The sequence below is a fragment of the Anabas testudineus genome, chromosome 2 (assembly GCF_900324465.2).
Source record: "Anabas testudineus chromosome 2, fAnaTes1.2, whole genome shotgun sequence".
In the NCBI taxonomy this organism is placed as follows: domain Eukaryota; kingdom Metazoa; phylum Chordata; class Actinopteri; order Anabantiformes; family Anabantidae; genus Anabas; species Anabas testudineus.
Window position 1 is genome coordinate 23,266,697 of NC_046611.1, and position 15,121 is coordinate 23,281,817.

Genomic DNA, 15,121 nt, shown 5'->3' on the forward strand with positions numbered 1-15,121 from the left:
CATTTGCTGCCTGAACAGATGCAGAAAGGGTCCGTTTTTGCAATCAAATGTGCAGTATGATGTAGGTGCTGTATTCAAATCGGTGCATCTGCACACATAAAAAGTAAGAACAGAAAACTGGATTGATTGATAGTGCAATCTGAAGATAGAGGAGCAGTAAAATGCGGCGTTGCCTGGCATACAAAGACACAATCATCTGTGTCAGTGTGTGTGTGTGTGTGTGTCCTCCTCCACTCTACCTTGCAGACATTACCCTCTCGTACCTAATCCCTGCCCGGCCACTATAATTTACTGCCACATCGGTAACTAGCCATCGACAGGAAGGAGATGAGCAAGAGAGAGGGAAAGGCAGTAGTCAGAAGGAGGCTGAGGGTCAATGGCTATATCGAGCACATAAACCCCCATGTAATGAGCAATATTTGTGTACCAGGAGGAAGGTCGTCAGGGTGAAATGGAGAGCAAGTTTCACGTCACATGCAGACGCAGGACTCCATTAGTCAAAAGCTACCCAGTCTCATATATACGATGCATTTTGATGTAGGTACAAAGTAAAACTCAAAAGATGATAAAGGCAAGGACATTTATGTTATTTTTGTTATCTATTAGTTATTGTCCACATTTTTTTTGCTGTTCTCTGCCTGATGCCAAATGTGCTGCTGCTGCTTGAAAAAGATCTGTGATCCTAATGAGACTAATCGAGATAAGCAAAGATGAAACTAAAAACAAAAGCCATACGCTGAAGGGGCCGTTTGTTTCCCTTTGAATGCAGGCATTAACTGTCATGTACTGCAGAATGAATCATTATCCTAATTATGTGTTGTTGCATAATCAATATGTTTATTGTGATAAAGCAGATTAGTTTTCCTCTAAAATCGTGCATGTGGTGAGGTAAAAATGCTAATGAAGGCAGACTTTTTGGAGCTAACTGTCCATCAGTGCTGTAAATACTTCTATCTTGGCTCAACTGTCACTGGATTGAAAACACACAACAAAGTGAATCCAATCAGCGCTGAGCAGCTGACCTCAGCCTGTGTAAACACATTTTTATGTTTTTAGAAGGAGTCTGAGAGCTTGTTGTTCTGTTCAGGGAAAAGCTGAGCTTTTGTGGGGAGATTAAGGCAGATCCCATGATGTGTTTGAGATTTGATGCGCATTGTGGCTACTTTAATCATCTCAGTCCTAACATGACATCACACTCAGCTAGTGTATTGTACACATCCATGCAGCACCTTCAAGCTGGTTTCACCCTACACTCATCCATGGTGGTTTGTCCCAGTACCCTTTCTAACTGACAGACTCAGGAACATGGGGGGACTGCGTGTGTTTCATTATGATTAAATGCTGTGTAAGAAAGCCATCAGTGACCAGGCATCACACCTCCAGTTGCTGTTAATCATTTAAACAATACACTCCTCAGTCTCACACACAATGGATCCATATGCACAGGCAATCAGCCGTGGCACCACCAGTGTCAGGTCATCCGTGGTAACGACTGTGATACCGCAGATGACGAGTGTGAGAGTGGATGTAATGGGCAAATCGAGAGCTGACTTATCTACATCAATGTGCTAATGGGGCCCTGATACTCATAATTAATTATTCTAGTAAAAACGAACAGTGTCTATTCATAGCTTCCTCGGAGTTCATTCTTCAGCAGATCAGGAATGTGTTTGCAGGTGTGATTAGAGAGCAACGCGAGATGTTGATGGAATGTGACGCCTCAGCACTGTTTAATCCTCATGAGCAAATATGTGTCAATTCAACCTACATAAGCAAATAACCAGGCTATAGTAGTATTTCAGGTGTGGTAACTTTAACAGGAGGACTTTAAGAAGACATATGCATGAAATATGCAGCTTGTAAATCTTTCATAATCTAATTACAAGTAGTTTGGAAATCCCTTACAAACCATTTATACATATACGCTTAATTCTGAGTGTTGCTATAACCACAATCTGCTAAATACTCTCAGTTTGCTTAATCTATTAAAATCCAGCTCGAGGTAAAACTGGTTTACAAGGAGGATTTTCTTTGTTGGTGTTTCTAGAAGAAAGAGACTTGTGACCCATGTGCAGTCTGCAAAATTCAACAACAGTGGCTTTAGATAAGAGGAGGCATTACAGAATAACATGTTTCCTTTCTGTCTGATTAATGCATCAGTGACAGATGCTGAGGGGATTAGGTCTAGATTAGTATCCTTTCCACTGACTCTGTTTTCCTCTGTTGGCCACATTGCCTTGTGGTCCTTTTTAAGGAACAAACAAGATCAGCTTTCCCTGTTTTCTTTTTTTATGCTCAGCTGTTATTGTTTTGTCATTTTTGTTTTGGTCAACTATGCCCTGTAGACATATTTTGTTCTACTTGACCTCAGTTATATATTGAAATGTCAAGCTGCTCAGGTACTGTCAAACAAAAGACTTTCGTGCGTGGTGTGATCGGTTTCACTTCACTGCCTTGGCCTGCTTTGTGCTCTTGTTTCTGAGTATGACTCATCATTTCACCTTTATTAACCCGACTCATCAGTCTTGCCAACTACACCACGGAAGGATACAGGAAGCTGTGTTTTTTTTTTTCTGGTAAACCTGGAAGTGGGATGGATTGCCTCTGGGTGGATTCTTATGCCTGTTTAGCAACCCAGAGATAAAGCTATCAGCGGCAGGGCCTGTTCTCCATTGTTAAGAAAAACACCCAGACCCTAATGAAGTGCATATAAGCAGCATAAGAGGACCAGGGTGTGTCTCTTCCCCTCTAACCTAAGTAATGCTGGTTCTCTCAGTGTTCCCTGAAACTGCATTCACAAGCAGATGTCTGCTGGCAGGGTCTGCAAGATAATGACAAAGGATTAAACCGCCTGATTCCCACACCACCAGCCTACCGTGTTTGTCTACCCTCTTTAGCCACAATTTATGGGCTCTGCAGAGCTGAGATAGATCGACTCTAGGAGTATAAGCTGTAGAGGAATAAAGAGGGGCGCTAATCGGTGAGGAATAATTCCATTTCAGCCCAGTGATTTGGGATTAATAAAAATGCAAATTTGCAGAGATGTGATGGAATGATTTTGTCTGTTGATGACATGTGGCAAAGAGATGACATGTTTCACGCTTATCTTTATTTGCAATTTTCATTGATTGTCACAGCTTTATATATTCTGTACAATTTAGAAAGAACTAAAAGATTTTCACTTGTTTCTCTTACTGCTATAGCAGACAGTTGCATAAAGACTGGAAACAGGTGGAATGGTTAGTAATATTTATACCCATAATGAATTGCCATTGTATTTCATGGTTCTTAAGTCCCAGCATTAATGTATTTATTTATGGGGAGGGGTTTTCAACTTCAGACATGGCACAGTCTGCACTGAAAAGGGTAGTGTATATTAGAGTAGCAGGTTGGACTCTTTGAGTCTTTGAATTTTCCTTTGCCCGACTCAAATCAGCAACACAAAAATGAATTGACAAGCATTTCATTAGAAAAGATGCTAAAATCTAGTCGGGTTAAGGAAAAACACAGAGCTCTTCTTCAAAAAGAAACACAAAAGAGACTAAAATAAACATAACAAAACTGGTCACACATAATAACCTGCAATTTTCAATCATAACAGATTTTTTCTTTTCGTTTGTTTCATTTATAAAATACAGGCAATTTTGTTCAAACACAGGGACACTTTGGAAACACATGGCTTATTTCTAGTGGATGATTTGTGTACCAAACCTGGCAGACTATCATTTGTGTGTGTTTTAATGCAGAGTCCTACTGACTCCTGCAGTTTTGTGGATCACCCAAAATAACACTGTGTGTTTGTCATTTAGGGATAATGTAGCTGGCTGGCAAGGGAGAGCAGAGCAGCAAAGCAACAATTAGAGAACTGTTCTCTCCGGCTCGTGAACAGGAGACGAGGGGAGGTCACTGTTTTCATTTGGTCAGGTTTGCTTGGCCGCAGTGTAATAATCAACTGGCAAACCATCTCACTGTAAAGCAGCACCAGCCAGAGAGCTGAAAGCAGGACACGCATTCTTACTTCACCTCAGTCTCTTTATTCACTGCTGCTAAATGTAGTGAGGAATGGTGCACTTTTTTCAGTTATTTACAGTCTGGGCTTTGTTGATGTACCTATATTTCTATTCATAATCTCCCAGCACATGAATTTTCCCTTGTGCTTATACACACACACGAGAGGCAACACTTTCCACCAAAGTGTATGTGATGAGGAAAGTATCCTGACAATCCCTTTCTTTGTTTGCAGTAAACTATGGCGCTCACCTGTGACTGCAGTGGCACTGGCGGTTATCCAGGTGTGTGTATGTGTGTGTGTGTGTGTGTGTGTGTGTGTGTGTGTGTGTGTGTGTGTGTGTGTGTGTGTGTGTGTGTGTGTGTGTGTGTGTGCGTGTGTGAGTCAGTGCATGTGCAACTAAGTGTACAAAAGACAGAGAGAGGACCAGTCAGGCGCCTCTGCATTGGTTTGCCTGTTTCCACACAGTCTGGGCCCCAGAGGAGGATTTGCAGGCCAGATAGGATTAGGCTCTCTCTCTTTACACAACAGTGGGGATAAGGAGTCCGCAGAGCTCAGGAGCACTCCAAAGCCCCATTAATACATAGCAGCAAAACCCGCACAGATGAGTACCTTAAACAGCTGAGCCCAATCTGTCCATGTTTGGTTATCAATGTTTCTCTGCTTTGCCACTGGTCAATTATCATCCGCAAGCAGCAATGCCCAGTGGAAAATTCACTCATTATCAGACATATAATAAAGCTGTTACGAAGCTGCGGCCGCATTTGATCCATCACATTTGAACTTGCTCAAAGCCTAAAATACTGTTGTCATATCATCAAGTAGCAAGGACACTTATAATTATTTGGTGTATTCAGTTTGTTGAATCAGCGTGTGGCAACCTGCAATGCACACTGACAGTATCATCTGTCATTATACCTCACAATGAGTCTCCTATTGATGCACAAACATGCCCTTGACACCTGCCGTATTATCTTTATTTGCAATTTGCATTCCATAGTTTATTCCTTTATTAAAAAATAAAATCATTTCAAGTAATCTATGATCATAAATCATCTCATTATCCCTGATTATTTACCAAAAACTGTAAATCATCCCTACTGGGTAGAATGTGACCAGTCCCATTATCATGCTGGAAGATTATTGGAGAAGGTCACATGAACAAGGTGTCCTCCGTGCCCTGTGAGGATTCATCGACACCTAATCACATTAACACGCTTGCAGCTGAGTTCAACCTAACTGCAAACTCTCCCTCAGTTTTCAGATCAGACCTCCAGAGCCACTGAGACGAAACAGCAGGAGTGGTTCACCAGTCAGTTTGCTTTGCTTTGACCGCCTCCACCCCCCAATCACTTTGATCAAGTCTTCCTGCACGCTGCACAACGTTTATTTCACCATCATTTCTGCACATAGTGATTAATAAGTGAGCTGACATTAAGGCCTCCTCTAAGCTGAAATTTCTTCCCACTTCCTCTTATCCCTGTCTTCCGTGCTTCAACATCTTTTCCCATCTCATCGCAAAGTAATTTCTGCTTATCCTCTGCATTTGCAACCTCCTGCAGAGCGTATTGATCTCCCCACAATCTGCCAGCTACACGTCCCTGAGGGGTTGCTGGACTTACTATACATTACTGGAGTAAAAGGAGGACAAATGCTGTCTCCTGTTTTCTGTACATTCCTTCTTTAGTTTGAAAATGTGTATATTCGGATTTGGATTCACTCTAATGTGAATCATTAAGTCTACAATTTTAGTGTTTTTGGTTTAGATTAAAATATCTATGAAAGCTGTTCCTGACAAACAAAGTTAGCTTTGGTTGGTGAACAAGGTGTGTGTTAAAAGGAGAGTGGATAGAGACGTGACTCCAAATAAATGTTAATACTGCCTCATATTTGATATATTTGATGTAGAGTATATGTGACTCAGTTGCTGTAACAATTAGAAGGTGCAAACACATCATCAGCTTGTTTTTGTCCAAAAGAGGCAAAACATCAGATTAATGATCCAGGTTAAGAAAACGTTTGGAAAATGACCCTCGCAGTGCTTGAAAAAACAGTATCGGTCGGTCTGTTACATGATGAAAACTCCCCGTCTCCTGCATGAATATTACAACGTACTATAAACCCATCTGCCACCTTGGCTCCCTCACTCTTACTTTCTGTCTCACTACTTCACTGGCGCTGGTCCACTGCATAGAATCTAAATTATAAGGAGCGTGATTGTCCAATAAGTTACAGAGACATTGACAAGGGATGCTGAGCTATGATTGAACTTACGAGTGTTTTAATGTAGTTTCTTTGTAAATTACTTGAATAATTCATAATTATTCTTAACAGGTCCCTTAACTGGCTGGAATCAGCCAAAAAAAAAGGTTAAATCTGAGGCTAAATCCAAAATTTCATGCCACCAAATTACATAGTGGATGCAGAGTGCTGATGCACAGTATTTGATTGATTCAAAAGGGAAAAGATTGACATGCAGCCATGTGAACATCATTCTGCTGAGATCACTACTTCTACTTATTACTTCTTTCCCAGTCTGTTCAGGTTTTAAGATTAGAAAAATAGCCAACTGTGGATAGTAAGAATATTCATATTAACCAAGGTGTTGGCACAGAGATATGCTCAGGGCTTAATTTCACCACCTCAATCAGCGTGGTAAAAGCTGATTAGCAAGTCTCGTTGAGGATTGAAAAAAGCAAAGAAAGTGTGTAACTGCAGTGGCAAACCATTAAAGAAGTAGACACTTGTAAAGCAAAAGAAAAAAGTGGTTTCCTTCACTACAGAACATGTTTGTAGGGGGGGGTCAGGGGGTCTCTAGTGAGGTCACACCACAGTCATGGATGTTTAAAAATATATAATCTTCCAACACTGAGTTGGAACAAACCCTAAAAGTGAGATGTCATTAAAACTCACTGCCGTGGAGGGACGGTGAATAAGGGACAAAAAGGAATCTGCTCTCACTGTCTGTTCTGTGTTCAGCTCTCAGTGTCCAGACGTGTAGATGGAGGGAGGGAGGAAGGGGGGGGGGGGGGGGGGTCAGCTGTATTTAGCAGGAGAAGCTTCCTGTGCGTGGGCCTCATGGCGCCGAGCGGGGGACGGGATCCACAATCCAACTTGCTGTCTCCACAAAACACCCTTTGCTACAAAACACACACGCCCTCTGGCACTGATTCTGCTCTCAATTTCCTGCCGGTAATTCTGGCTGCTGGTCAGAGAAAAAACAACTTCCTAACAGTGGAAGACCCAAGACAATCATTTGCTGCTTAGATCATGTGCAAATAATCATGCTTGTTATGTAAGAGGAAAAAGGGGATGAAGAGGAAATCTGACTGAAACAATTATTGACACTAACCGAAGGACGTGAAATATCCAGGAGCTCATTTTTATTCTCAAATTAAAGACCAAAATTTAGTGCTTCAGTGACTTGTCCACAGCCACTTTTTCAGCTGACAGCACAAAATAAAAAATACTGAAGTTAGTGTTATTTGTCTGTCCACTGATGATGATTGATTTCCCCTGCATTATATGATCAATATCCAATCAATAAAAGGAATTCTCTGTAGGTACTCAAAGCATTTGACTGCCAGATTGTGCCAGAGCCCGAAGAGCGAACAGGCCTGTGTAAGTATTTAATAATTACATCTAATATCTGCCATTCCCACAAACAATGTAACACTTTCAAATGGCCTATCATAAATATGAAGAGTGATCATTCTCTTAATTACCAATCCCTGTATAATAGACATTAAATGATTTACTCTATATGCATCATTTTGGACATCTATGAATCAATGTTGTTGTGCGTTATCAATGACAGGTCAATTTTTGCATCTATTAAATCTGATGCGGTGCCACATGGGACTATTAACTGCAAAGGTACATACTGTGGAAAATACCTTGATTTTCTTGTTGGAATTTCTATTTCTCTGCCCTTTTTGTGCACTGAAATAAATTAACAGAGTGTAAATATAGTGCTTTATAGTAAGCAGGGAGCTTATAGCCATGCTGGCAGCTGTGTCAGGCTACACTACAGCACTGAGCTAAATGCTGCTAAATGCTAAGTGGTGCAAAAGGCTTTTGGTGTCTTGTCCAAAGACATCAAAACATGCCACCAGGACAAACTGGGAGATGAACCATTAAGTGTGGGGTTCATAGACAACTGCTTTACCAACTGGGCAACTGCCTCACGACTCTGAGCTACCCCTAAAAACCACCTACCCCCAAAAAGTTAGAGTTGGGAGAAGGTCAGGGTGTATGGGTCAATAAAATATTGGACTTCAAATGATCAAAGAATTAATGTCTGTCCAAAGGTCCTTGGTATTTCCTCTTATGCTTTCCTTTACCAGGAAGTAAAGTCCAGGAACCTTTCCTGGGATAAAGGTCCTTGAGGCAACTGAGGGACCTCCCCAGTGTTTTGTCTGTTCCCTCTCTTTGCTCTTCTCTCTTTTCCTTCAGTTAAAGGGAGTTTTTCTTCTTCACTGTGCCTAGTGCTTGATCAAGGGGGATTTATTTGGTTCTTTTCTATATAATTCTTTTACTTCTGGTTCCTCCAGTGGAACTAGACAAAGAGGACCTGAGTTCTGCAAAATGTTCCTGTGGTGAAAACAGGACTATGGTTGCTGAGATATTTCAGACCTCAACCAAAGTGGTAATCTGGCAAACTGTTGAAAATTATGACGAAATATGAATTATGACGAAAAAAAAAGATTGATTGGCGTTTTTTCTTTAGAGAGACTTCCCTGGCACAGACATGTAAAATGACACTGTAATGCTCTTACGAAATAGCACCAAAAGTCCTTCACACAATGTGTTTACATCAGCAATCTATAGTCGAATATAATAGCACACAAAGAACCTAACATTTTAAGACAGTCGCAAGGTGCCAAGCCTCTAATTAGACTGGCCTTTAGTTCTCAACCATGATAAACAATCTTAGTGAAGACAACTATGTAATTAAAAACCTGTGTCCATATGCTGTAAAACAAACATTTATTTCTACAGCACATCTAACTTTATATGCTGGTGCTGGTCATCTCCTCACAAAACAATTCCTAATTCATGGACATTACAAGACCCAGAGGATGTCCCTAATTACAGGGTGCGTGTAAACCAAACCAAGCCTGGTTACCCCTGGAGGGGTAAGAACACAGGAACATCAGGCTGGAGCTAGTTTTATTGTTGTTGCCAAGGCTGAGGAGAAGAGTGTGGAGGAAGTCCTAAATCAATCCCACTCACTGAGGGGCTCACAGTAGGAAAGAGGCTGTCATCAACGGGAGGTGGATCTGTCACGATCAATTACAAAGCCACAGGGAATAGCCCTAATGAATTTTGAAGCCAGTCTTTGTCTTTCATTGTTTTAAATTGAGGTCTTTTCTGAGCTGATAAACTCTTAACAGCTAATTTCTATATTTAAAACACATGCAAATCCCCTGTTTTTAGAATGTAAAACATTTTAGGGCATATTGTAAAAAAAGTTATATATATATATATATTTGAGAAAATCCCTTTAGCCTAACACATTAGTCACATAATTACTGTGTAAATTTAAAGTTAATATATTTTACTTTAATTATGCAATTAGACTATTATTGTACAGATAAATAAAATTACAATAAGTGCATTATGCAAAGGTTTTAGCATACTCATTAATTAAAGCTACAGGAAATCCTTAATAAAACCGCTAAACATCTGTTATATAGATGCAGCTGCTCCATTAGCCTCTCTATCACTATTTCTGTTATGAGTCATCAGTGCTATCTGCAAGGACATTAGATAGTATCTCTGACTCTTTGTAAGGTGTAATCTGTGCCAAGTCATCTTCATTCCCCTCCATGCACTGTTAAAAAAAAAAAAGGTGCAGGGTGCTGAACATCCTGTTTAACCCACAAAAGTCTGGGACACACATTGACTACTGTAGCAAAACTGAAACACGTATTTCACAAATTGTGAAAGTCTAAATAGGTCAAAAGTAAACTTGAGAGGTTTGTTGTAACCGTTTTTGAAACATGCTGTTTGTTTGAACAGCAGCTGACATAGCCCACACAGAGAGGTAGGCTGGAAAGTGGAGTGAGCAGAATCACTATTCTAAACAAACAAATCGCAGACAAATATTTAATTGTAATTGCATTAAAAGTAAACATGTCGAAATAATCTGCTTGATTTCGCAGCTGGCCAACAGGTTGACGTGTTACTCAATTCACACAGTAAAAGCCCGTGTGAAGATTATTAGCTTCCTTCTTTGACAACAGAAACAAAGTGCATTCAATGCTAAAAGACAACTCCAGTGCTAAGTGCAAGGACACTGTTGTATATTGATCCCTGCAAAGCTTTACCAATGTTCTCTTCATATGTAGGTCAATAAGGCTGCAGACTTGCTCAAGTGCAGCTTCATTCAGATATTTAGGTCACACCCCAATTACAGTGAGGCAGAGAGATGAGCTCTGCAGGGGAAATATCTTTATGGAATACAGCCATTTCTTTGAATATTATTTTGTAGTTATTTTTGAGCCAGAGCTCTGACAGGGGCTCGAAGCAACAAGCAGCAGTAGAAGAAAGATGACAGCTCGGGTGATTGGGTTTGAAAGTGGACCTGTCTGGCCTCTATGCTAATTCCCTGGCTCCTAGACAGTCTTCTGTTGGCGAGGCTCTCCAGCCAGCTCCAACCCTTTTCTTTTAGATGACATCACCATTTGCACAGGCATATTGACATCATCGAGAGAGTATGTTTGGGAATCACAACACTAAAGCAGAGTTGGCGATTTATACCATGTGCTGATCTGTTTGTACTTTTTAAACTATAATCAGGTTCTTCATCAAATCTGCTAAAACCTGATTCACAACCCTGAACAAGTCCATAAAGCTGTCCTGAATGCCAAAGCTCACTGAGAGTTTTTAAAGAGGCAAAAGAATGTTGCCAACCCTATTTTACCTCTCCAAGGGAAGCCCTGGGAGAATAAGCAGACTGAATGTAAAGTCAATACCATCATACACAAGCTCCGCATGTGGTCCACATCAGATCAGCCCTGGGAGCGACTCTCAGCGAGGGGGATGGATGGGAGGGCTCATTTGAAATCCTCTGAATACACGAAAGAATTGAAGCAGATAAAGTGAGGCAATGGTGAAAATGCTAACTATGCTGCTGCAGGTGTTGGGAATAAAACAGACTTGAGTTTTCTTACAAAGGAGAACTTGTGACAAAAATAGACACTTGTCAGGGGGAAGGAAGCAGGAGAACAAGTGTTTCTAATTCACAAGATTGTGATTAGTGTGACAGATTTAGTGCACGATGACAGGAGGGCCTTGCACTCTAAGTGGGGGTTTTCAGCTCCGTATGTTATTTTAAACTAGCTTATGATCATGGCAAAGTGACACTAACTCAACTCCCACATAAGCTGCTGACAAGACTCTGGTGGATGCAGATATACTTACTTATGTTTAAAATAAAATCACGCTTGCATCATGTGCCCTGAATAACGAAAAGCAATTTCATGCAACCATATTTTCAAGTTCAAAATGTAAAAAGGTAGGTAAAATGTACGTGCAATGGGTTTTATGTTATACAAATATGATTTTAAGAGTGAATCAAGTGTGTCTCTGTGAGCACAAATGTAGATACGTCAACAACTATATACATAAAGAGCTTTAATGATCTACAGAGAGAGTGTTTGTGGGTTTATTGTGGGTTTTCCAGTTGCCACCTGGCAACGTGTATCACATAAAATGGCCCAGCTGCAGGGTCAGGCCCTTTATCAGAAATCCCCCGTGAGGTGCTGGGCATAAATTAAATGCTAAATAAAACAAATAACATCCCACAACATGCTCAAATGGAACAAAACAATTTTCACAGACTGGAGAGTGGAATTATCAAACTCATCGCTCATAGGAAGTAAATTTACATCTCTCAACAACAAGTAGGAGGAAAGTACCTGGGATTTCGTAACACCACAAAAGATTTTCTTTCAAATGCTGCTGCCATAATCTAAGTTTGAAAACATGAAACTGGCATGCCAGAACACGGTACCAGGAGCGGTAACGTTGCTCTCTTGGTCAGTCCATTACAAAGATATTCATGGTCCCCAGAGGGTGAATACTTTTGAGATTTCATCAGCGCCAAACATTTTAATGCACCAAACATTTCCTTCAGAAGCCCTGCACGGATTCTCTTTTAGATAATTCTAAGCAAGCTGCAAAAAGTCTCTGTGTTTGGTTTGATAGTAAACTCTGAGCATCATGTCACAAAGCTTGTTCAGGCATGTTTTTATCATCTTAGAAATATTCTCCAAAATACGTCCAATTCTGTCATTTCATGATACAAAAGTGATCTTACATGCATTTACTTCCTCACACCTTGACTATTGCGACAGTCTGTTCACCTGTCTCAGCCATAAATGTATTAATCGGCTTCAGATTGTTCAGAACTCAGCTGCAAGATTCTTAACTAGGAGAAGAAAAAATGAACACATCACTCCTGTCTTAGCTTCCTTACACTGGCTGCCAGTATGTTTTAGGATTGATTTTAAGATTTTATTAATAACTTTTAAAGCCCTGCATGGCCTTTCCCCCAGCTATATATCCCAGCTGTTAAAGCTTTTTGAACCTGCACATAGCCTGAGATCCTCTGGTAGAAATTTTCTGTGTGTCCCTGATGTTAGAATGAAAACTAGAGGGGACAGAGCTTTTGCAGTTAGAGCCCCCAAACTCTGGAACAACTAACCTGAGGAAATAAGATCAGCTGACTCAGTAACATCTTGTAAATCTCTCCTTAAAACATACCTCTACCAGCGGGCCTTTTCCAAAGAACTGATATTGTAGTTGTTGTAAGTTTTGTTTGTATTATTGTTTATTGCTTCCTGCTTCAGATGGCCGACTAACTTGAGCCTGGTTCTGCTGGAGGTTTGACTTTGACTTGACTTTTTAACATGTTTAGAAAAGCGCTCTATAAATAAATTTATTATTATTATTATTTAAGTTATAAAAGTGGCATATAACTGATTTCAGTTGTCTCTTTTATGCACATGCACAGTTTTAGTTGTGCCCTAACACAAATGGAAGTAGCCACCACAAGTTTCTTTCTTCTATTTATATGCAGAATCCCAGTGGCTGATTAATTACACTTGTGCTTTTCCTGCTACATGTTAAATTACAAGAAATTCTAACTTCTGCAATAACTGTGCTCTTCTGTTGGGGAGTTGAGAAAAGATTTTCCCCTGTATTTCCCCCTCAGTTAAAAAGATCCTCTTTTCAATTTGGAAAAGCTGTGCTGTCACTTGGCTTTTTCGTGAACGTCTTCCCTGTTACCCATCACCATCAGCCACCTGGAATGTTCTGACTTGTTTCCCACTGAAAAAAATCTTGTGAGCTGTACTAACAGTGAGCGCAAGCAGAAAATATTTCCTCCTTAATCTTAAGCCTGTTATTCTATGGCTTCTTCCCTCTGGCAGAAAAGACACACTAGATGGCTTTCCCAGTGTTATCCCTTAAATCTTCCCCAAGTTATTGCTGGCATTAATCTGGCTATTTCAGCTGTCATATCAAGGCAACACAATGGACACATCAGAACACAATGTCCTATGAAAATGCATAGGAAAACCAGAAAACCTTTAAAAGATACATCATTGGTTTCATCAGCAATGACGAGCCAAGGTCTTTAAGAAACTGAATTACATCACGTGGAGCTTACGAGTGATGAATCTCTGGATTTCCAAGTGCCAGACGTGCAGTGAAGTATGTGTCAATAACAGATAATTACATGGTTTAAATCACATACTCACACACACGACCAAGCAAGCATGTCTGCTTCAGGAGGTGATTTTTACGAATGGAATGTATGATGTCAGTGTGTAAAACCATATACTGGAAAATACAAGAACAAGCCCTTAAAATGAGCTGGAAGTCAACAACACTACAAAAGCAAGGGTGGGTTTTCCCAGTGAACACTCCCATTTTTTTTTTGGGGGGGGGGGGGGGGGGTTTCTTTCCAATTATGCTGATGCTGTGGAAACTTCAAAGAAGTCAGAAACCGAGGAGAGGGAAAAGGAATCTGTTTTGTTTTCCCTCTGCCTGCTACTAGGTAACTTGGCAGATGGCCAGGGAAAGGAAACCAGAGGCGTACAGCACAGGAGGCGGCACCTGATCAACAACGACTGATGTCCTGAGCTCATTTTCTGACACCTGGCCAGTCAGCAGCAGCAGTATGACTGTAGGCGATCGATTAAAGATCAAATGTCTACACAGTGTTACCAGGTTGAAACACAAATAGCATTAGTCATGTGTACTGTAAGCATACCCGACTCCGCCTTTTTATTAACATTTCTTTTCAAAAGGGAACATCGAACTCCTGTGAAGATTACAGTGTCACAGTTGTAAAACTGTAAAACTTTCATAAGACTTTCTCACAAAATTTTACAATCACATTCAAAGTGGATGTAATTCTGGTGCTGAATATAAAAATCTCAATGAACAGGAAGATCTTTTGTCAAAAGGGAAACCATAATGTGTGTTATTAACCTACTTGTATTTTACAAAATTGTTACGGATGACATTTCCCACTGTAGATAGAAACTAAATGTATGTTTTTAACTCATTCGTATGTGTTTCTTCTGTGACACATGGTGACGTATGCCCGCCTTCCCACTTCAGAACACAGCACACTGACAAACACAGCCGTACTCTGAGCACCATTACTTTTTGTGTCTGCGTGTTCACTACAGTATCCTCCTATGACCTACATTTTATCACCTCTTAAGTCTGCAAAGGTCGAGGCAGAGTCTCTACAGACAGCCAGGTGCAGCCCAAAAATTTGTTTACATGCAGACTTCCTCCAGTTCCAGACAAGTAAACCACCCACATATCATGCATTTAAGTTATGTACTGTTTATTCATCTTTGAGAATGTGCAGTACAGTACAGTACTGTAACATATACTGTTTGACTTGATTCACTTTTTTTGAGTCAAATACAACAAAGGAGCACTGCCTTATGATGTTCCTACTGTTCAGAGTTGTCATCATGTTTTGCAGTGTGCAGGTGTGGAGCGTGTCCACATGCTAATTGTATTATGAACAGAAACATGTCCACAGTGTGAGTGTCTGAAAAAGGAAAGCAGAAAGTATCT